Consider the following 23391-nt stretch of genomic DNA (forward strand, 5'->3'; position numbering starts at 1 on the left):
AAGATAGACCTCTGGTCTGACTGAGCAGCACTCTTCTGATGTCATTAAAGTTGAAGAAGGAAATGGTATAGTAAAAACGGTTGTCTGAGATGGCAGAGGCAGAAAGCTGAGTAATAGAGGTCAGAGGAAGCAGAGAATTTAGCATTTTACATGGGCGGGAGCTATATATTATTACTGAGAAGGGGTGGTTTGCTGTCGAAACAAACAATTGAAATACCTAACATGTTTGCAAGCAGATTTCTATTTCAATGTCTGGGAGATAGGCCAGTTGCCATTTTAACGTGTGAATGCAGGAGGTACTCCTGGACCTACCTTTGTCATTGGTGAGGCAGATGGCCTTAATAGCTAGTAACTCCTTTTACTAAATTTGGCCATTGTTGGACATGAACGGCATGGCCAGAGGGATAACCCAAAGGCTGGATTACTGCAGTGCATTCTATGTGGGACCTCCTTCAAGACAGGTCTGTAAGCTGCAGCTGATACAGGATGTAGCAGCTACCGACAGCTTGTAACACCTTTGCTGATACAGTGGTACCTCGGGTTAAATACTTAATTCGTTCCGGAGGTCCGTTCTTAACCTGAAACTGTTCTTAACCTGAAGCACCACTTTAGCTAATGGGGCCTCCTGCTGCCACCGCGCCGCCAGAGCACGATTTCTGTTCTCATCCTGAAGCAAAGTTCTTAACCTGAAGCACTATTTCTGGGTTAGCGGAGTCTGTAACCTGAAGCGTATGTAACCCGAGGTACCACTGTATAACTGCATGGACTGCCAATGTGCTATCTGGCCATGGTTTTCCTAGTGTTGCCACTCCCCTCCAAGCTCATTCAGAGCAGCGCCTTTCAATGTTGCAGCACATGCCCTTTGGAATTCCCTCCTTGTTGAGTTTAGGTAGCACAGACAATAGGTTTCTGGTGCACGCTCAACACATTATTGTGCTTATGTAGGTGGTTTCAGACATACGAGCTGAACCATGTATCTTTATGAAGTGAATTTTATGCTTTGTTGTGGCTTTGATTACAGTCATACCTTGGGTTAAAGTCGCTTTAGGTTGAGCGTCTTCAGGTTACGATCCGTGGAGACCCGGAAGTAACGGAACGTGTTGCTTCCAGGTTTCGCTGCTCGCGCATGCGCAGACACTCAAAGTGACGTCACATGCATGCACAGAAGCGGTGAATCGCGACCCGTGCATGCGCAGATGCGGGTTGCATTTTGCTCAGGATGCGAACGGGGCTCCAGTACGGATCCCGTTCGCATCCAGAGGTACCACTGTATTGACTCTCCAGATGCCGTTATGCTTCAACTCCCATTATCCCTGACCACTGTCAATGCTGGTGCCTAGGAATGAAAGGAGTTGGGATCACCCACATATTGAGGGCTGCGGGTTCCCCATTTTTGATTTCAGCTTGCAATTTTGCCAGCACAACAAACAGTTGCTGTAAGTCACTGACCACAGAAATGTTTGATATCTATTTTTAACAGCAAATTTTTGTGTTCTGACTAAAGCCAAGAATTCTGAGCATTGCTAATAATTAAAGTTAACATGGTTGAATAGTACTCCCTATTTTGTGTGTGTGCACAAAGTGATTACACATTAGTTTGCAGCAGAAAACAAACAAACAAAACAAAAAAACAGCAGCCCTCTACCATCACAGGATAGTTTTGTTCATATTTTCCCACAGGCTGTATATCAAAAATAATTATGTATAATGTATCAGTTCTCAAGAAACATGTAATGGCCAGCTGCCAAGTGTCCTTTCTTTTCCTCTCAGCATGACTTAAATTGAAATGCAGGATCCAGTCCCCTCTCACCAAACCAGTATAAACTACACTGTTGAATTTTCTACCCTCAGAGGCGTGTCTGGCACCTTCACTATACAGCTTTTGGCAAATGCTGCAGAGGCACCTATTTACCCCAGTGTGTTTTTGGGGGAACTACCCTATTCCTGTGATTTGTTATAAAAGTTTTTATATTGAATTTTAAACTGCGGCAACCTGCCCTGAGATATGATGGCGAAGAGTGGGCAAAAAAATTAACAACATCCTTTGCCCTTTTAAAATGTGGGGATTTGGGGGGAGGCTATTGGGTTGTTGTTTTTGTGGTTTTATATTTTGATTTTATTCAATGAACTGCCCCGAGACCTCTGGGTGTAGGGCGGAATATTAATTCAGTAAACAACAACAATCTGCCCCTACTGGATATGAAACAAAAGGCAACTACACATAGCATTGATTGTTGGTAGGGCTGCAACCTTGGATTAATCAATTTAATTGACTAAAATAGTACTCATGATTAATCAGGGTGCAGATACACAGGCGTTTATAAATTTTGCATAGGGAAACACTATATATGGAGGCATTCCCATTCCCTCTCTCAAATAGGAGAGAATGCCTCTTCAAATATTATTGATTCAGAACTGTTCTTTTTATTCAAATGCAAATTTAGTTCAGTACTCAACTAAGATTACCTTAAACAAGGGACAAATCTAACTGTAAGCACTGGCCGAAACAGTGCTAACTCTTTCTGCTTTAAGTATATGCTGATGCAGTGGCGTAGCGTGGGTTGTCAGCACCCGGGGCAAGGCAAGTAATTTGCGCCCCCTAACCCGTGGATTTGCGCCCCCTAACCCGTGGATTTGCGCCCCCTAACCCTAACCCCCAGATGTTGCGCCCGGTGCGGCCGGCCCCCCCTGCACCCCCCACGCTACGCCACTGTGCTGATGAGACCATGAGACGAGTTGCCCTGCCACTGATGTTCACCACCATCATTTTATCAACAAAGTTTGTCTGAACTGACACTGTGGTTAACTTTAACTATGTTTAGCTTTAAAATGCACAACTTCAAACCATGGTTTCTGAAACTGTTGCTGAAACTAACCACAGTTAATCGGAGTTCTTGGTTCAGATAACACAGTAAGTTGTGGCTGATCAAAAGCAGAAGCTGGCAGTGGCTCTCGGAGTTTTATGGGTTTATGTGAACTCGGGTGAGCTAGGGGTGAACCTGGGAACTTCTATATAAAGTAGGTGTTCTGTGACTGAGCTACTGCTCTTCCCTTAACACGTGAAGCTCTGCAGGTGCTGGATCAGTGTGGTAGCTGTAATGTGTTAGACCAGGGATGTCCAACAGCGAGCTGTTGGTTAATCTCAATTTCGACATTTTCCTCTCCATAACGGGACATTCCTCCCTAAAAAAAGCTCAACAACTGAACCCCCCCCCCCAAAAAAAGGGGTAGATCACTGCCAGTTTTTTATTCTGTGAGTAGACTGCAGTCTCTTGGGAGTTGGACGTCCCTGTGTTAGACGATAGCTAATAAACTGAAACTGAATCCCACCAAGATGGAGGAGCTGTGGATTGCTGGTTGTCAGACCTGGGAAACACCAGCCTATTCTTGACAACACTCGACTATTCCTGGATCAGGTACGTAGTCTAGGGATACACCTTGATTTGAGCTTGTCACTGGAGACTCAGATGGTCCTGGTGGCATGGGGTGCCTTTTCCTAGCAATGTCTGGTTTGACAGCTACAGCCATTTCTGGACAGCGATAGCTTAAACACAGTGCCTCCACACTCTAGTAACCTCCCATTCAGAGTACTGCAATTTGTCCATGCAAAGCTACCCTTGAATACACTCTAGGACAGGGGTCAGCAAACTTTTTCAGCAGGGGGCCGGTCCACTGTCCCCCAGACCTTGTGGGGGGGCAGACTATTTTTTGGGGGGGGGGGATGAACGAATTCCTATGCCCCACAAACAACCCAGAGATGCATTTTAAATAAAAGGGCACATTCTACTCAGGTAAAAACACGCTGATTCCCAGACTATCCGCAGGCAGGATTTAGAAGGCGATTGGGCTGGATCCGGCACCCAAGCCTAAGTTTGCCTACCCATGCCCTAGGAGTCTAGGTATTGCAGCAGCTATCACAAAATACAGCAGCTGAAGTATTAACAGGCATCTCTGCACAAAATACCGTATTTTTCCGTATATAAGACTAGGTTTCCCCCCCTAAAAATAATGTCCAAAATTTGGGGGCGTCTTATACACGGATAAATCTCTCCCCATTTTCTTAAATCAGAGGCCACCAAAATAGGGGGCGTCTTATACATGGGGCATCTTATAGACGGAAAAATACGGTATGTAACACTGGTCCATAATAATTCACACTGGCTGCCTTTTGTCACTGGGCCCACTTCAAAGTGTTAGTTGATTTGCAAAGCCCTGAACAGCTCAGGACTTGGGTTTTCTGAAATAACACCTACTGATTGTTCTGCCCAAGCTGTTAAGTTTGGCTGGGGAGGCCTTCCTCAGCAAGGGTAGCTCAGTTGTGGAATACAGCTTCCCTAAAGTTCAGCTGGTGCCTCCTTTGTCCCTCTTTCAGCACTAGCTGAAAACAGTTCTCTTCTACTATGGTGACCTGGCCGTAGATCACTTTGATGAGAACCAGGCTATAAATACCATTAATAATCACAGTGGCTTTCAGCAATGTCAAATTGCATGTGATGAATACTATTTCCCTCCACCCATCCCAAACTATGGGTGATATTCAATAAGTTTTGCTCGGAACAGAGCTACTGAGATTGGGGGACCTAATTTATGCTCATGAATTTCAATGCATTTAAGTCTGAGTAAAACCTAGAAGACCTAGGTGGTTTTTAACTGTCATTCAAGCTGAACCTGGTATCAGTGATGGTTTCCCTATAAAATCCTATGAAATTCTACTACAGAGACAGAATACACAATGGTTGACTGGAAAGCCAACTCCAGTGTCAGTTCTGGAACTGCTGTCCTGAAGGTGTAAGCTATATTGTGCAGCACTCACAGGTACCTGTATGAAGAATGAAATGAACAGCAATATGCCTTGTACAGCATTGTAATAAGCAAGCTGATGAAAACAAATATGACATTGAATGTGTCATTGAAAGAGATGATATTCGCAATGACCTTTATGATTAAAATACTGGAGAAAATGTACTTCAGCTTTGCAGTTTTCATGATTTGTGAATGAAGGTATGGTAGCTACATACTGACTTAATAAAAGTACATGTTTTCTTTCATTTCCCTCTCTCTGACTTTTATTTCACGTAGAAGAGGTCCCCACCACCCAAGTAAAAGCTACTCATTACTGACAGCCATCATGGCTAATAATTTTACTAAGGTTATAGGCTATGAAAGAAATGTAATCCCTCAAGATGGTACCAACTACCCCGCTTTAAGGCTCACATAATTGGAAGGAATCGTGCTGACAGATGAAGAGAGGGAGGAGTATTGTTTTACACCGAGAAAGTTACCTCAATAGGGATATGATCAATCACTGATCAGTGTCGGATAACAGGCTAAGTAAGGAACATTTTGGTGTATACTTTGCAGAGGGCAGATCACATCTTGGACTCTAGGAACTATGTTAACTGTAAGTGAAATCTTTTTTTAAAAAAAATCATCGCATTATTTACAGACCTTGGACGGTCTGTTCTTCATCTTTGCCTTGATGCTCCCAAAATTATTTCAATATGTTATGGGTCTTTTTTGGGACGACGTGAGCATTTTGGAGCCAAACTGGACAAAAGGTGTGAAATTTATAGCCTCAAACTGGATACAGTGGTACCTCAGGTTACATACGCTTCAGGTTACATACGCTTCAGGTTACAGACTCCGCTAACCCAGAAATAGTACCTCGGGTTAAGAACTTTGCTTCAGGAGGAGAACAGAAATCGTGCTCCGGCGGCGCGGCAGCAGCAGGAGGCCCCATTAGCTAAAGTGATGCTTCAGGTTAAGAACAGTTTCAGTTTAAGTACGGACCTCCGAAATGAATTAAGTATTTAACCCGAGGTACCACTGTATTACACATTTTGGTTATTCTATTTATTGCTTTTGTATGAAGGCTACTAAATACCAACAGACGTGGTGATTTTGCTAGATTCGTAGCCTATCAAATAAAGATAGCTCAGTTGGTTAGAGCATGGTGCTGATAACCCCAAGGTCACAGGTTTGATCCCCATATGGGACAGCTGCATATTCCTGCATTGTAGAGGGATAGACTAGATGATCCTCAGGGTCCCTTCTAACTCTACCATTCTATGAGTCTATTCACCCAAGATAGTAACAACCACACTTTCTGGCCCACAAACTATTACAAAATAGACCATTTGCTTTAAGATCTTGCCTATCCATAACCTCTATTCCAATTCTGAATGCACTCCTTGGTGAATACTATCTTGACCTTGTGCTTGTTACCTATCAGTTCTTCAATTAGTCCTAAAACATCATCCTTAGAATAGACAATTAAGTAGTATGAGTCACAAGGGCTTCATAGCAATCACCTGAGAGTTTTTAACTCAAATCTGAATCAATTATCTTATAATGGCCAGAGATCAGAGAAAAGCAAAGCAAAATCTCTGGAGTTGAGATTATGCCAAGAACATCTTTAATCTCTGATAATGATGAGCTCTGACACATTCACCTACAGACCTTCAGATATGGTACCATGTCACTTTAGGTTTGGTACCATGAATTCTGTGTACAGCCCTTACCCATCTAATTTTTGTAAATGTTTATTCACTAAACATATTCCTTCATCTATAGAGATCAGAAACACTGCTGAGTATCTTTTTCAGATAAGAAATTCCAGAGTAAGTAAAAAAAAAAGTATTATAAAGCAACGAACCATATTTTTTTTAAAAAAAGTCTTCTGATCTCCTCATAATCATACATAATTACAGCTTTAATGAAGGCAGCTGTTATGAGGGAAGAGCAATAATTTTCATGACTGAAAGATGTTCAAACCAAAAATTCAACAAGACAAGTGATGCTGCAAATATAAATTACACAATGTTGGTTAATGCTATGTATTATTTTACTGCAGGAGGATGCCAAGGGAATAATTCTTATTCAAATAAAGTGAGTGTTAAAATCTGATTCTGGGACAGTTTTGGAAAAGATGCTATATCCGTCAAGAGCAGTTGCACAAGCATCAGATGATGCTGGTACTAATTAATTGGCAGCTTTTTCTCCCTGTCGTCTTCTCTGAATCTCAAATGATGAAACTGCTTGTTCCTTTTATTGAACCAGCTTGGCCTAGACTAGCTTGTCCCGCAGTGACATGTATATTGAATACAAATCAGACAGCATAGCTTTAAATCTGTGTTGCAGCTCTCATTTCCAATTCGAGAACTGTACTATAATCATAAGCTTCTAGTGGATGAAAGGAAATCACTGCTCTGAATATTAGCTAATGCCACATTTGCAAGTCCTGAAAAGATCTGTGCTGTTTTTTTAAAAAATAGATCATTTCTCGTGAACCTATATATATGAATTGCTTTGTACTGCTCGACTGATAGAAGCAATGCCTGTGCTGGGATTAAACCCTTTTCATCATAAAGCCTCATCTGGTTCGGAGTCCAAGTCCATCAAACCTTTTCCCTTTAAAGTCCCGCCTTTGATTCGACATCAATTTATTCAAACCGCAGCTGGGTGGCTGAAAACGAAAGGACAGCATCATTTAAACCAACCATGTTCCCAACTTGAAAGAAGGGCTATAATTAAAAAAATGGGCATAAAAGAATGGAAATGGGATAATATTTTTTAATGGTAGTTCAAAGGCTGACAGATGTCAAAGCCTTTGAAGATGTCAGTACAGTGAGCAAGAAGTTGCCATTAAATAGTTTGCCTGAGAGGTGAAGCAGCTTTTTAATGACTGAAAAAGCCCTTGCAGACACATCCTTCTGTTTTTAATTTGTCAGAGTTTCTGCTGTATTTTCTGAATAATGACATATGATTATAACTGCATAGCATACATATTTTTATAGTAGGTTAAATGAATACTTTATTTCGCATTCTCACAAAGCTAGATAAGAACTTTGCCCACAGAGAGCCCACACTATTTAGATTCCTTCACATATTTATGGTAAATTTGATGGGACTGGCCAAAGACAAGAGTTATTGTGCGTGCATGCTTTGTTCTTTAAATGGTGCAAAGAACTAGAGCTCTCCCAATTTGCATGCATCCACTGATGATCAGACTGACTTATGCCCTTCTTGGGGGTGATGACTGGCTTACGCCATCATCGACAATGAGTCCCTTTATAATTAGCTGATGGGCAAAGATGTCAAAACAAAGTAATGCTTTATTGAGGGCAGGGTGGGGATCCATGTCGTAACCCAAATATATGAAAACAACAGAACCTTTAGAACACAATATTCTAAGAAAAAACAGACTTGCACATTGGTTTAAGACTAAGCCACAATGTGCTCCATATCAATAGAGAGGAAGCAGTAACATTATCCACAACCTACAAATATGCACAAATTACACAATCAATTCATAAAATCTTAGTCACTGCCACAAAAGCAGCTCTGCACATCAATATACAAAAGAGGTACATGCTTCTAAGGATACTGTGCCAGCTTTAACATTATTATTACATGATATATCCTTGAACATACTGCAAATAGCTGGCACAATCTGCACTTCATTTCAGATTCTGTATTAGATTTCTGTTCTCAGGTTTCTTCAGGTGGAAATTAGTAAACCCCTCTGACCCCTCCAGTCTCCTTCACATCATTTGGACACAGTGAAAATTTCTCTCATCCTCATTATTATTAGGAAGCTTTCTTCCCCATTATAAAAAGTAGGCTTAAAAAGCTATCTGTGTGTATACTCTGTGCTACATTCCAAAAAATAAATAGAATTATCCCAAAGACTAGTCTACTATCCCACGAAGCAGAACCTATGTATGGGAAACGTAAGGAGTAGTATTCTGCACTTCTTAAAACAAAACAAAAGAGAAAGAGATACTCCTCCCAACACCCCCCCCCAAAAAAATATGTTCAAACTTGCCATAAAAGACAGGGCACACTAAGGGCACTTCTCTTGCTTGTTTATATACCCCACTCTGTCCATTTCTTTGTCTCTCAAACCCATCATGAGAAAACAAGGCCTGCTGCATACACTCCTTGTACAGCAGAGGGAGCTGATTCCTGCCAGTGTGACCTCACAAAACTCAACATGCAAGCCTTTCCTTCCCAACAAGTACCCTGCAAGGAGACCCATGGGATTAATTCATATACATACACACACATTCATTGCAGGGGGCCAAACCAGATGACCCTACAGGTCCCTTCCAACTCTCTACAATTCTTTGCTTTTAGAGGTGTGGGATTGCCTTGTGAGGAAGCGGTTCCTGGGATGCTAGTATGTGTCAAGGGGGTCTGAGAGTGGGAGAGGGAAATTCTGAACATTCCATCCCCATACTTCAAGCTGCAAGAGGGAAAATGAGTCTCTTCTCTTCATGCTTTCCATACCCCCTTTCTACTAGCCAAGAAAGTAGGAGTTTGTATAACTTCTTGGACTGAAGATTGGGGCTCAGCTGTCCAGCTATGACAATAGGCTGCCACTTATGTACTCTACCTTCCCGACTGAAGTGCAGTGTTTGAGGACCGGGACATTTGCAGGGAAACCAAAATACTTGTTTACAAAGCTATTGTACTACCAACCTTACTGTATGCTTGTGAAACATGGACCACTTATAAACGCCATCTCTAACTCCTTGAAAGATTCCATCAACAGTGTCTCAGAAAACTTTTACACATCACTTGGGAAGACAGGCAAACTAATATCAGTGTACTAGAAGAAGCAAAGATCACCAGTGTTGAAGCAATGATTCTTCAACATCAACTTCGTTGGACTGGTCATGTTCTGTGGATGCCTGATGATCGTCTCCCAAAGCAACTACTCTATTCCGAACTTAAAAATGGAAAGCGTAATGCTGGTGGTCAACAAAAGAGGTTTAAAGACTGACTCAAGGCAAATCTTAAAAAATGTGGTATAAACACTGAAAACTGGGAAACACTGGCCTGTGAGCGCTCCAGTTGGAGAACAGCCTTTACCAAAGGCTTTGAAGACACTCGAACTCAGGACGCAAGGGAGAAGCATGCTAAGAGGAAGGCACGCTTGGCAAATCCACACTGTAATCAATTCTCGCCCAGAAACCAATGTCCCCACTGTGGAAGGACGTGTGGATCCAGAATTGGCCTCCACAGTCACTTACGGACTCATTGTTAAAACTGTGTTTATGGAAGACAATCTTACTCGGCTATGAGTGATCACCAAAGAAGAAAGAAGAGCTCTATCTTCCTGGTTCTGTAGTGGAGAAGCAAATAAAATGCCTTTTATATAGTTGACGCAATTACCATGTTTCGTGGGAAGACTTATATTTACTAAACTAAACTATACAAACAAGGTGGAATCACAACTCACAAAAAAAAACACCACTGAGCTAAACCAGAAAGTTTCAGCCTAAACCAGAAAGTTTCGTCTATGTAGAAAATGGGAATTGTAATGACCAACCTCATAGGTTGTTATGACAAAAGAAACAGTGATTACAAAAAGCACTTGACATTAAAACTGCTACAGGCATCATAAATAAACATCCTTATTTATAGTAAGTTACAGGGGACACCAACTATTTATCTATGTAGACCTTGTTATTAAAGTAAGTTTTACATGCCACAGATCATCTTGTTTATTTTATTAATACATTTATATACTGCTTGTTTTCATTTCTAAGCAGTGTACATCAAAACAATAAACAAAAAATTGGACAATAAAACAAAAATAATTTACCATAAAACCAAACGCTACCTTAAAATGTCTTCTGCAGCAAGAAAGCATCAGCCACATGCCTGAAATTCAGCAAGGAGGGTGCCTATATAATCTCACCTGGGAGGCTTGGGCAGCTTGTAATATTTAAGCACCAGGAATCTGAGCCCTGGGGTACCACCAACAGAGATTCCTCCACAGATTCCCTCAGGCGGGGATAGAGATTGGGCAGTCTTTAAGATATCCTGGATCCATGTTGTTAAGCGCCTTGTGAATTATTACAAGAACCTTGAATCTGACCCAGTAACATATAGGCAACCAGTGCAAGGTTTTAAGCACTGGAGCTTCTGGAGCCTCACAGAAAGTGCATTAGAATAATCAAATGTTAAGTTTACCAAGACATGAATCACTGCATCCAGACTACGCCTGCCTAAGACTGGCCGTAGTCGGCTCACTACCTGTAACAGTTAAAAGGCACTCCTAGCCACTTGACTCCTAGTGTCAAGTGACAAAGATAAATCCAGAAACACACCTAAACTATTATTTCAGAAGAAGAGTAACCCCATCCAAAACAAGCAATGACCTATCTTCCGGACAATGGAACCACCCACCCACCATGCCTCTGTCTTCCCATTGCTCAAACCATCACTCCATAATTATATCCAGACAAGGTTTGAGACCATGCTCAGCCTTTTCTGACTCAGATGCTATGGAGAAACAGCTGACTATCAGCAGAGTATCTCATTGTTTTTGCTCCAAAACTCCTAATAACTACCCCCCAGTGGTTTCATATAGTTGTTTAACAGGGCTGTGCTCTGTGGCACACCATAGCACAAGGACCGTGGGTCCAAGACACAATCCCCCAATGCTGTTCTCTAGACACGGCCATGTAGGAAGGAATAAGAACCAGTGCAAAACCCTGCCCCCAGTTCCCATCCCACAGAGCTGGTCCAAGATACCATGGTCAGGTGTATCAAAAGCTGCCAACAGGTCAGGAAGCCAGAGTAGAGATGCATTCCCTCTCTGTCCTGCTCTCAACACATCAGGGTGACCGAAACTGGTTCAGTCCCTAAACCATGCCTGAACCCGGATTGAAATGAATCCAGATAGACTCCAGATCAAGAAACTCCTGCAACTGCTCCACCATCACTCTCTGCACCACTGTGCCCAAGAATGCGGCTTGGCAGTATTTACTGTAAACCACAGAGTTCATAACGGGCTTCTTCATTACCGCTTAAGGGCTGCAGGCTCCATTCCACTGAATAGAACCATGTTCACCATACCCTGGACCCACCCACCCAGTCAGTCAGTCAGTCAGTCAGTCAGTCCTACCACACAAACTAGCTTTGACCAGCCAGGATGGACAGGGGTCAAGAAAGCAAGAAGTTGGTCACATCATTACCCTGTCTACACCATCAAGACACATAAACCAAAATTAATTCCACAAAATATGGGAAGGTGCTGCATTGGACAACTTAACTGGACTTGCAAAAACTGCTGTGTCTAAGGCACTATAGGGTTGAGCAACATTATTCTTGAAGCCCCATGCAAACTGCTCTCAACATGCTATGAGGGCCATTCACCATCTGGTAGGCAGAACTGTGTGACCTAACAGGTGTCAAGGGCAGACCATCTGAATTGGTCCCCCACCACTGCAGGGCAAGGTTGCAGACAATAGTCCAAACTTCCCTGGAAGTGGTCAGACCATGACAAGAGGGTTACACTCAGCCCGCCTATATGCAGATCCTACATTTGCACCAGTCACTGCACGTTGTTCCAAGCTCATAACTTAATCACTAGCTGCATCTGCCAAAGTGCAAAGAGAAGGGAGAAATACTGAACAGAGGAGTAGCCTCAAGAAGGATGAATAAGCAACATGTCAATGTAAGAGATCATAATCTGGATCAGCCAATTGACAGTTTGTGTTTGGTTGGCTGATGCTGAGTGGACCTTTCCACAAAATGCATCAAATATATCTGATTAAAATAGATTAATGGTCAAAACCTGTAACTGTACAAAGGACAAAGTAGTCTTTCAACAATTAAAAATTTTCCGGAAGCAAAAGAAAAAGAAAAAAGAAAAGAAAGGAAAATAATAAACACCAGGTGAACACTATAAATATAGCAAATTTTCAGTTATACGTGATATGCAAAGCCCACAAATTTATATTGTACCATTATCTATCATACTGTATTTCCATTGTTATTCTGTTTACACTTAACTTCTGCCTGTTATTCATTTCCTACCAAATACACAGAAATGGGCGGCATCAAAATACTTGTGAGAAGATGTCACTTTATATATTTCTGCCTGAAGCTTCCAAGAACAACCTTTATTCAAAACAATGGAGTGAGAAAACCAGTGATTCACAATCTACACACAATAAAACACAATGTCTTAGCTGAAACTGGAATTCATCTTAGCAAACCAAAATCTGATTTCAAGACACAATTATGATAAGCATATAGTGGGATGCTTAACACTTGGGCTTCCAGCCAAGAAATCCTTTCTATTTTGTACCTCCCCGTCTGTTACAAATAAGGAACGCGCTTTCTAGTCCGACTACAAGTCAAGCTTCCCGGAACTCCCTATTTGAAATGTTAATCACTCTGTTACTACACATTAGTTACCCTGCTCTGGTTAATGAGGCAATTCCTGACAAAGATGACCCAGAGTGGATAATATGATCTTCTTCCTGCTTATCTCTATAGTAGCATGGGGAATGAGAAACATTCACAAGCATCTTTTTGGCTTCTCACAAACTCTGCTTATGAGATATTGATTGGTCCAAGTCCTTCTTTTTCTCATCCTAAATGCCTCAAGCTTAAAAAGAGATGAGATAGGAAGCATTCACCCTTCCTCCAAATGATCACACAGCACACTATACAGTGGTACCTCGGGTTACATATGCTTCAGGTTGGTACATACGCTTCAGGTTACACACTCCACTAACCCAGAAATAGTGCTTCAGGTTAAGAACTTTGCTTCAGGATAAGAGCAGAACTCGGGCTCCGGCGGCGCAGCAGCAGGAGGAGGCCCCATTAGCTAAAGTGGGCTTCAGGTTAAGAAGAGTTTCAGGTTAAGAACGAACCTCCGGAACAAATTAAGTACTTAACCCGAGGTACCACTGTACTCTACTAAATAAACAAAAACATCTGGCCTGCTTAACCTCCATTTTTGTCAGAATGAAACAATTGGACATTAACCACCAGACCTCCAAAAATCCATTTCCTAGAGACGATAGTCCTAGATCTCAGGTGAGGTAGGATGACAAACACTGAAGAGAGTTCTCCCCTGAGCTTCCCACAAGTTGCAGAAAATGAAGGGCAAGCATGCTAACTTATGCTGAGCTTTGCAACAGCAGATCTGTCTGATCTAAAGCTCAGTGTGCTCCAATACCTCTCTTCTCCTGTACAAAAGAGGAGAGAGAGTGGTTCTCTCTGGAGGCTGCCTACTCCAAAGCTCAACACAACAGACAAAAGCAACATAACAAACTCATGCTGCTGCTCTCTAGTCCAAAGCTTAGTGTGGTATGAGAAACCTCTGCCCCTGCGGCAAGCACAAAGAATGGCAGCCTACTAGGAAAAGCCAAAATATGTGAACTCCTGGTCATACATTGCCACCAGATAGTGTAGAACAGATGAAAATATATCAACCAAATAAATTTAAGTTTACAATGTCTTTGATAAGTTCAGTTTCTCCATCGCCCTTTGCATACTGACTTCTTTTAAGTACCACAAAAAGTCTTCTCAAATTTAAAGTAATTGAGGTATGAACAGTGTCTGTAATTTGGGCCAAAGTGAGTTGAAAGATCCAAAAAATGACTCAGTACTTCAAAGGAAGAGCTATAGTGTTCTTGTATTCCCCTTACCCCCAAGCTAACTTGCTACCTGAATTTCAGGAATCTGAAAGGCATGCTGCTTTAAAGACATGCTATGAAACCAACGGCTATTTTATCATCTTAAAAAAATCTACAAAAAAATGTTAAAACACTGACAGCTTTTCAGGCGCTCCCTGTTTCTGAAAGAGTGAATTACTTTGATTGTGAAAACAAAGAAATGACAGTCATGTGTTCTAAATAAATTGACCTATACAGAATAGGGTAGCAAGCTTTAAATAACAAAGGTTAGCCATATTATTTTAGGTGAATCTATTTGAAATAATCTGCTGTTCAACAAGTACAGTGGTACCTCGAGTTAAGTACTTCATTCGTTCTGGAGGTCCATTCTTAACCTGAAACTGTTCTTAACCTGAAGCACCACTTTAGCTAATGGGGCCTCCTGCTGCTGCCGCACCGCCGGAGCATGATTTCTGTTCTCATCCTGAAGCAAAGTTCTTAACCCGAGGTACTATTTGTGGGTTAGCGGAGTCTGTAACCTGAAGCGTATGTAACCTGAAGTGTCTGTAACCCGAGGTACCACTGTATTAGAAAATGACATGGAGAGGCTGCTGCCAAAGGAAACCTAAGTTCTTTCCCTTACGACAGAGGTTTTCAACCTTTTTGGGTCCACAGCATCCTTGACCAAACACATTCTTTCTGCAGCACCCCTGTGGGGCTCAGGAACCCAGTTATGTCACCACTTGCCTACAGAGCCAGCAGCCCCTCACCCCTTTTAGAATACCCTCCCTTGTGGAGTGTTCCCTCAGCCTCCTCTCCCCTCTCCTTGGGAGTCCTCCAGGCAGCCACTGCTACCACCCCTGGTCTCTGAGCTGCACACCCCGCGCCAAAGAGAGGTGCCCCCTCACACTGCCCCACAGGGCCCTGGGAAGCACCCCCTGGCCAGCCCCAGAGGCACCATTTGCCTGGGGAGCTTGTAGCCAGGGCTGCTGCAACAAACAGCCGTGGAAGCCTCTGGGAGGCAAAGACGTGGGAGGGCATCACAGGAGGGAGGGAAGGAAAGAAGGACAGAGACCGATGTTGCCCACGGCACCCTGACCATCATTCAAGGCACCCCAGGGTGCCACAGCACACTTGTTGCCTTAGGAGTTTGCATAGGCAGGAGGCCATGTGCCAAACTACTCCAACCCAGAACAATCCAGAAAGATGCATGCACCACAAACTGTGTTAAGTATCAATGGAACTGTATAATCATTTTTTTTCTGCAGAAGCATGAACGTGAGAACTTAGGAAAGCCTGTTCAATCAGCCCAATGGCCAATCTAGTCCAGCATCCTGTTCTCACAGTGGCTGAACAGTTGCCTTTAGGAAACCAGCAAACAGGATTCGAACACAAGAGCACTCTCCCCTCCCCTGGTTTCCAGCAACCAGGATTCAGAAGCATGGTTTCCTCCAACTGTGGAGGCAGACCACAGACACTGTGGCTATGGTTTTAATGTTTGAAGAAGTCTAAGAACTATTTCCTTTTCCTTTACCTAAACCCTCTCCTACCCACTTCCAGGATTGTTTCTTAATATGTCTACTGCACTATGTTGGATTTTTTTTTTTTTTTTGCAGAAACCAGCAGTGAATTCCTGATTGGATAAATGCCAGGGCCTCTATCACCTTCTTAATGCACTTCCTCCTTTCCTGTTTTCCATGCTTAACTCTTTTAAAGAGCTATGTCAGATAGAGATGGGAGAGGAATCTGCTTGTCTTGGATTCCACAGTAGATTCACCTGATCTGATCCTGGTGGAACATGACCTGGATCATATCAATGCTCCATAATCTGTAATTTCTTTATTCCTTCAAGGATTGTGTGCTGCCTCCTTCCCCTATTCCCCTATTCCCCCCTCCCATTTCTCCTTTTAAATTTTCTAACCAGAGCACCACCCATAGTCTGAGCAGCTAGTGCTTGGGCACCTTTGAATGTACATGAAGCAAGTTCCCCTGAGAATGATGAGACTTGAGGGCATTCTATGGCTCTTGGGGAACTTTACGGGAGTCAAAATATGGCTGCCCTCTGTTTACACCCTGTTGCTCCTAGGGGAACTTGTTGTATGTGTATTCAAAGCATGAGGTGGCAGGCAGCAGGGAGAGAATCGAGGCAACACACAATCCTCAAACAACCTTCTAAATACTTTTTATAAAAGTGTGTTTCCAGGGAGATTTTTAAGCATTTCCCATTAAAAACCTACCTGGAAACAGAATGGGACAGCCTTGGCCTCATCCTCTCTGAGGCCTGGGGCAGACCAACTGTAAAGGATCTGCCCAACCCCATAAAAAAATTAACAAGGAAAAAATGGGAGGGAGGAGTTAAAGGGAAAAAAACCATCAACACATACTGAGAATACAGTAAGTCCCTCTTAATTTAAACATATAGATATTAGCCTTCCAAATGTCCAGAGAGGTATTCACATTTGTGAGGAATATGTTTGAATGCAAAAAGGGCAGTGAGGTCTTCAGACCATGGCTTAATAGATGGTGTTTATCCTTCCAGGCTCAAAGTATAAATCTCTTAGCAACCACAAGGACTCATAAAACACACTTTTGTTGTCTGCTAATCCCCACACTACAGGAATCTGATTTAAAAGCACATAAACATCAGCAAATATCAAGGATTTCACTAGTACAAAGTTGACACAGACAACAATGTCAGACCAAAACAAATGTATCATTGGACATGCCCACATTGTGTGTCCCAGATCTGTCCAACCCTAGTGACGGACTGTCCTCACCTGGTTCTAAATTTTTTGCCGGTGTTCCTAAGGCTGCATGCGCACCATACATTTAAGGGACATGACTACCCCCCCTAAATCATGTGAACTGTAGTTTACCCTTCACATAGCTACAATTCACAGCATCCTTAACAAACTGCAGTTCCCAGGATTCCTCGGGGGACGTCATGTGCTAAACGTATAGTGTGTACACAGTCTTACTATCTCTTGCTGGCTCCTGTTCAACATTATTTCTTCAGAGCTGGTATAGCAACCCAGGGTTCAGGTCTTGGTCCTGTCCTTCTTCAGTGAAAGTGCACTGGGGAAAGGGGATTCATGCAGTATCATTTCAACACAGGCTAGCAATACTGTATTCTACATGCCTGTATTTGGTCTTTCATTCTTGATGTCCAGTTTTACATTGCCATCTGGGCTGATAATATTTCAACATGGGTTGCTCTCTGTAGATAGGCTAAAAAAAACCCCAACAACAACTAGTTGAAAATAGAGTTCCCATTCAAACTTCTTTTGCATGCTTTGTATCTCCATTGACACCACCCTGTTCTATGGCTATATATTATATCCACAATCTGGGCTTCAAACCTGATTCCTCTCCACCATGACTAAGAAAAACAACCTCCTTTTCACTAACCTTTCCTTCCTCCATTTTATCACCGTCTCTCTATCCAAAGCCATGCTGCCAGATAACCCACTTTGCCGTTAATATTTATCTTATCCATCAAAACATGTATTATCTTCTGCAACACGGCTTTATAGAATCATATACGTGCAAGACTTTCAAGTCTGTGCACACCCTAGAAATCTCCTTGCCACATTATGACTACTGTTAGAGGTCAGCGTCACCATCCTAAAGTTCCTGAGGCTAACAACCAATTTCGGCTCTGCAACCTCCAACCTTCTTTGGGAGCAGGATAATGGCGGGGTTCCAACATCCACCTTTTTAATGATCCCTGGTTCTGAAAGCTTGCCTTCCTGTAAGAATGTAACTGGGAAACAGAGAACAGTAAGGTTTTGACTGCTGTTAATTTGGAAGTCAGAGGGCATCTTATATCTCATGTAAACCTACTGATCATTAAGGCCACAAACTTTCTTTCTGAAGCACAGAATCCAGAAGTTCAATAGGTTCTGATTCAGAGTCCCCATAATAATTTTGCCCAGTGGGCAAGTTCAAGTACCTATATTGTTCCATGATCTCAACAGTAGCACCACAGATTATCCCTGATTTGTGATTAGAAGTTGCCATTTCACTCTATTGTATTTCTGCCAAGAGCCGGAGGGGGCTAAGCAGACAGGTGCAAGGAAAGAGGCTTCCTGTAGACTAGGAAAAGTGCAAAGGGTACTATAGGAAAACTCTAGAAGCACCTAACTAGGGAACAAGTACTAAAGTAAAAGCGAACTGTCTTCTCAGATACTTGTATAACAAGGCTAATACAGAATATCAGTATCCAAAGAAAAGGTTAAGGGGAAAGCTAAGCAGAGTCTGCTCCCTTGGCTAGATGGACATCTGGGTTTCAATAGGAATGGGCTTTCCCAAGTTCGGCATTTCAGAATTCAACAGAATGTTGGCCTTCTTTTGGATCAGCCTAGAGAAAAACATCCACAGCTGACTGGTAAATAAGCTCCAACACAAGGAATAAAATAAAGTATTATGGCTAATTAAAAATACTATGAAACTTGAAGGCTTGCATATTACAACACACACAAAAATTGGTCTAATGAGGTTTTGTTTCACCTACTCTTTGTTGCCTGTCCTTTGGGATCAACTGTGCAGCGAGAAATAGGAAAACATTTTAGCACTTGAGAAAACCAACCACTCAGAATCATATTCACAAATTATTTTTTGTATTTTCAACATCTTTTAAGCAACATAAGAATTAATGGATCTATAAAGTGAATAATTCTCCAGACCTGAGGCAGAGATTTTGGATTACCATAATGCTCACACTTAATATTTGAATCTTAAGTTACCTAGTAATAGTTTGCTATGGCTGTTCCGCCCACTTGACCCAGAGGAGGAGATTCAGTGAGTTTAGTTTCACCTTTCAAGAAGCTCAGCTTAGCATTACATATGAGACAAACTCTACTCGATTTCACAATAAGCCAGTTTTAAGCCAGGAGTTATGAAAGGTTTATCGAACTAGCCAGAGTTCTTTTAAATCTAGGATTCCTGGTTTCTACTTAATGCGAAGCTGAAATTCTTTAAAAGTGAAAATAGACTTGACAGAAGTCCTTCTCCAGGCCACATGGAGGTGTAGGAAGTGCAGAAGCCAAGTGTTTTGCTCAGGCTCCTTGAGGCTAGTCTGTGAAACACTAAACTATGATTTAGCATCACATGCAAACCAGCCTTGTGTGTGTCGCATGGATTACAAAGAGAAAAACAGCAATGGAAGAAAGAAGAAGAGAGTGGGAATGTGTCTATATTACAAATTTATACTGGTCCCATCCCACTTTAACAGTCACAGCTCCCTCCCCAATTATTGGAGCTGTGATTTGATGAGAATGCTAAAAATACTGTTGGAGATCTCTACCCACCCCTGCCTATAAGTCTTAGATTTTCTAGGGAGAACAAATGACTTAGACCTAGATCTCTGCAGAGTAGATATGCCCTGAGTGAAACAGAGTGAAGAGAAAACAGGAACATATACATTTTTAAAACAATTAAACAAGGTCCCATGTTGCAGGCTATGGTTAGGAAATGGGTGCGAAAAACTGAAGGTGGCTGCAAGGGCCAATGAAAGCTTTACTAATAAAATCTGCATCCTAATTCATCAGTGTGGCCAAGACTGAAAAACAAACTGCTGTGTGTGTGTCCCAGACATAATTGTAGCTTTTATTTCATATGCATAAAAGTGAACAGATATCATAGCTGTCCTAACAATGAGGATCACAGCAAATGCAAACTGACAGCATCTTCAGCGAATGGATAAATATCTGAAATTCTTGTCTACTGACTAAAGCAGAATGTGCAATGTGGTAGCCAAAGTCACTGACAGCTCTGTGGCAACACTCAGACGTAATGCTAAACCACTGTTTGGCATTACAAAAAATGAGTCTAGCCTCTGCTGCACCATTGCTCCTCCTCTGGCTTGGTCACAAGGAGGAAATGGGAATGATGTGCTTTAATTGCAGTTTAGCATGTCACCTGAGTTTTGCATTCTGGTTAATCTTAACTATGTCTACTGAAAACGAGTCAGATGCATAAACTATGGTTGAAAGCCAAGTTGCTTCCACAAACCATAGCTATGATTTTCAAGTTTGCATGGTTCACATGACAAGACAACCTGCGATTAATAGAAAACAGAAAGGAGTAAATAAAAAAACCAGAAGTGAAAGCTTTGCGTCTCCTCGGCAAGGGGCATGCTTGCAAGCCAAGGGGAGCCTCATATGTATGTCTCTATTGGTCTCTCTGTTGTCTCTGACTTCAGGAAAAGGCATAACCCTCACCCACAAGCCTTCTAAGCAAGAAACATGTAGCAAGATTTCATGGGGTTGTTTCTCAATAAAAACTGAAATTACCATAAGCAAATAGATCAAGATTAAGACTAGCTTTTCAAATAAATAGTGATAAAAAGAGGGCAAGAGCTATACTCCAAATGGACTACCACCATGATTGCTTAAGAACCCATTAAGCAGCAAACAGGTGGCAGAAGTGAATTTTAAAGACAGAGTAAGAAATGGAAGAAAAATGTAGCAAAGCACAGTGAAGCTTAAGAGAAACCAAGTAGGAAAATATACAACAGGAAAAGGGCGACAGAAAAGAAGACAGGCAAATAGAGTAAACTAACAAGAACAGAATGCAAGGAAGGCTATAAACACTATTTCATCAAGCTCAGTTCTCTCATTTTATGAGAGTTTTGAAAGTATCCCGAACTAATAAAGCTATTATTTTCATTCATCTTGAAACTTATATATATATATATAGAGAGAGAGAGAGAGAGAGAGAGAGAGATGGAATTTATCCTTTCACCTTATGGGATGGAAATTGTTCCGGGACAAGTGGACAGTATATCAACTTTTTAACTACTAATCCTCTGTGACATTACTGGTGCTCTATTTATTGCTGAAACATTTATGAGTGGAAGAAAATGGCAGGGCAGCACATTGTAACAGAAAATGGGAGAAAAGGTTTCATTTTTGGTGCCCATTTTACAACAGAACAAAGTAATGTGATTTCTCTGAAGTTCATTCCTTTCTTCTTTGTCCAAAGGTCAAACAGCCAAGGAATAAGGATTAAGAAGATACAACTATGAAGCAGATGTGAACAGTTCACTCCTTGAAGTGGCAAGAATATGTGTCATGTGCTTGGGAAAAGGTGACAACTGGATCAAGAAAGAGTGTGATGGTGAAACTGATACATTTGCTGGCAGCTAGGTAAAAATTGGTTATAAGGCAATGGAGTCTTTTTTAGAAAAGAGAGCACCAATCTTTTCTTTTAGAAATATGTCTATTTCTAAAGGTTATGGTTTTTAGAAGTCACAATTTGAGTACTTTTCATTGGTTATTAAAATAACTCCAAAGATGGAAATATAATGCACACATTTATTCTCAGTCTCTATCTGTACTGCATTTTTAAAAAAATAAATAAATAATTGTTTTATAATTTGAATGTTTGCTGCCCTGGGCCCCTTTGGGAGGAAGGGCAGGATAGAAATTACACAGTGTGTGTGTGTGTGTAAATAATGTTCATAGTATTTATGCACATAAGCAAGTGTTAGCATAGTGAATTAAAACCGAGTTTAATAAAAACATTTACTCCCAAATGTCAAAGTAAGGAGGCTATTTAACCTCAATGGAATTACTGACCTGCAAAGAATGCCAATGAAGGATTATTGCCAAGTGCAAAAACCCTAAAGATATGCTCTTGGGTGTCAAGGTGACCATCCCCTTAAGAGATTAGCTGATGTTGCCAAATGTTATCACCCAGCAAGAGATAAAAGGTTAGACATATGTTTATAGTGATGAGAAAACGAAATTCAAATAGTATATGAAAATGAAAACAAACAATTGTTGATCGGCCACATAAAAGTGATATTCATTCTAATCGAGAAAATTCAGTTTGAGTTAACAATTTGTTGAAAACTGGACATATGCAACATTTTGATATAATTGTGGGGACATAAACTAGTATTAACAAATATTCATACAAGTTTCACATTCTTGAGTTGCAAACCAATTTGAATGTAGCTTATATTAATAATGTCTATAATATCTTGTTTATTTCAGTAGTTAATTTAAGACTTCAGCAGTACGTTGCAAGAGTGTAAACCTTTCTGGTGACTCTTCAAAATGCTCCTCTCTTCAGAACTTTGTGAAACTTTTCCATCAATATGGAGGGTTTAAAAAAATGCATCCACTTATACTTACAGCGGAAGAGTCATGGAAAATGCCTCCATAGCCATAAAGGCAAACAACCAAACTATGGATCACTCAGGTTTTTCAGAAAAAGTAAGATATGTTTATCTGACGAATAATGATTACAAGGAAATGAAGAAAGCTCAACAAAATGGCTTCCACTATGTTGTTGAAGGAATGGGGGTGTAAAGTCACACTGTACAAACATGATTCAAGTAAATCTTACACCTTATAATGAGGGTCACCCTTTTTCATATATACTGATTTCCTAGACACACATTGCTATTGCTTTGCTAATGTCACTATCTAAATCGCTTTAGCAGATGGCGGTAAAACACATCACTAAATACCAATTGTATGAAAAGCCAAGTGTAAATAGAATATTTTATCAGTAACATCACCACCGTTGGATCAGTTTGATCCAACAGGATTGGTCCTTCACCCCCCCCAAAAAAAATCCTAATAAAAGTAATAGTCATCAGATAGCATTTTGAAACAAGTGGCCTAGTCGTGAACAAGTACATTCCTCTTATTGAACTGCCATGATAGTTACGCTGAAATAATAGTAAAAATAATAAACATGGAATTTAATCATTTCAATAGAAAAACAACCAATTTTGAAAGCTTATTAGGGATTGCTTAATCTCTAATATATACCAGAACCATCAGGAAGCATACAAGCTCAAGGGATAATTTAGAGCGCTACTAAAATAATACTGTATATATGAAATAAATATTTTTTTAAATATCATTGCCAACCGCTACCATGAATTGAACTCATTAGGCAGTACATACAAGCTGATTAGTAAAGATGAAACAGCTTCAACAGTAACAAC

General features: G+C 41.2%; 1 protein-coding gene and 1 long non-coding RNA gene across 6 annotated transcripts in view; one reads left to right on the plus strand and one right to left on the minus strand.

Moving 5' to 3' along the window:
- Positions 1 to 21666, plus strand: part of LOC308580280 — a 44792-nt gene extending 23126 nt beyond the window's left edge. Inside the window, exon 3 of the long non-coding RNA XR_014004779.1 lies at positions 21411 to 21666. This is a non-coding gene — a long non-coding RNA (uncharacterized lncRNA). The remainder of the gene's footprint in view (positions 1 to 21410) is intronic.
- The window catches only part of CEP112 (centrosomal protein 112), a 220573-nt gene that overhangs the window by 86241 nt on the left and 110941 nt on the right, over positions 1 to 23391 (minus strand). The window lies entirely within an intron of this gene.

This window comes from Podarcis bocagei (assembly GCF_964188305.1).
Source record: "Podarcis bocagei genome assembly, chromosome: 2".
NCBI lineage: Eukaryota > Metazoa > Chordata > Lepidosauria > Squamata > Lacertidae > Podarcis > Podarcis bocagei.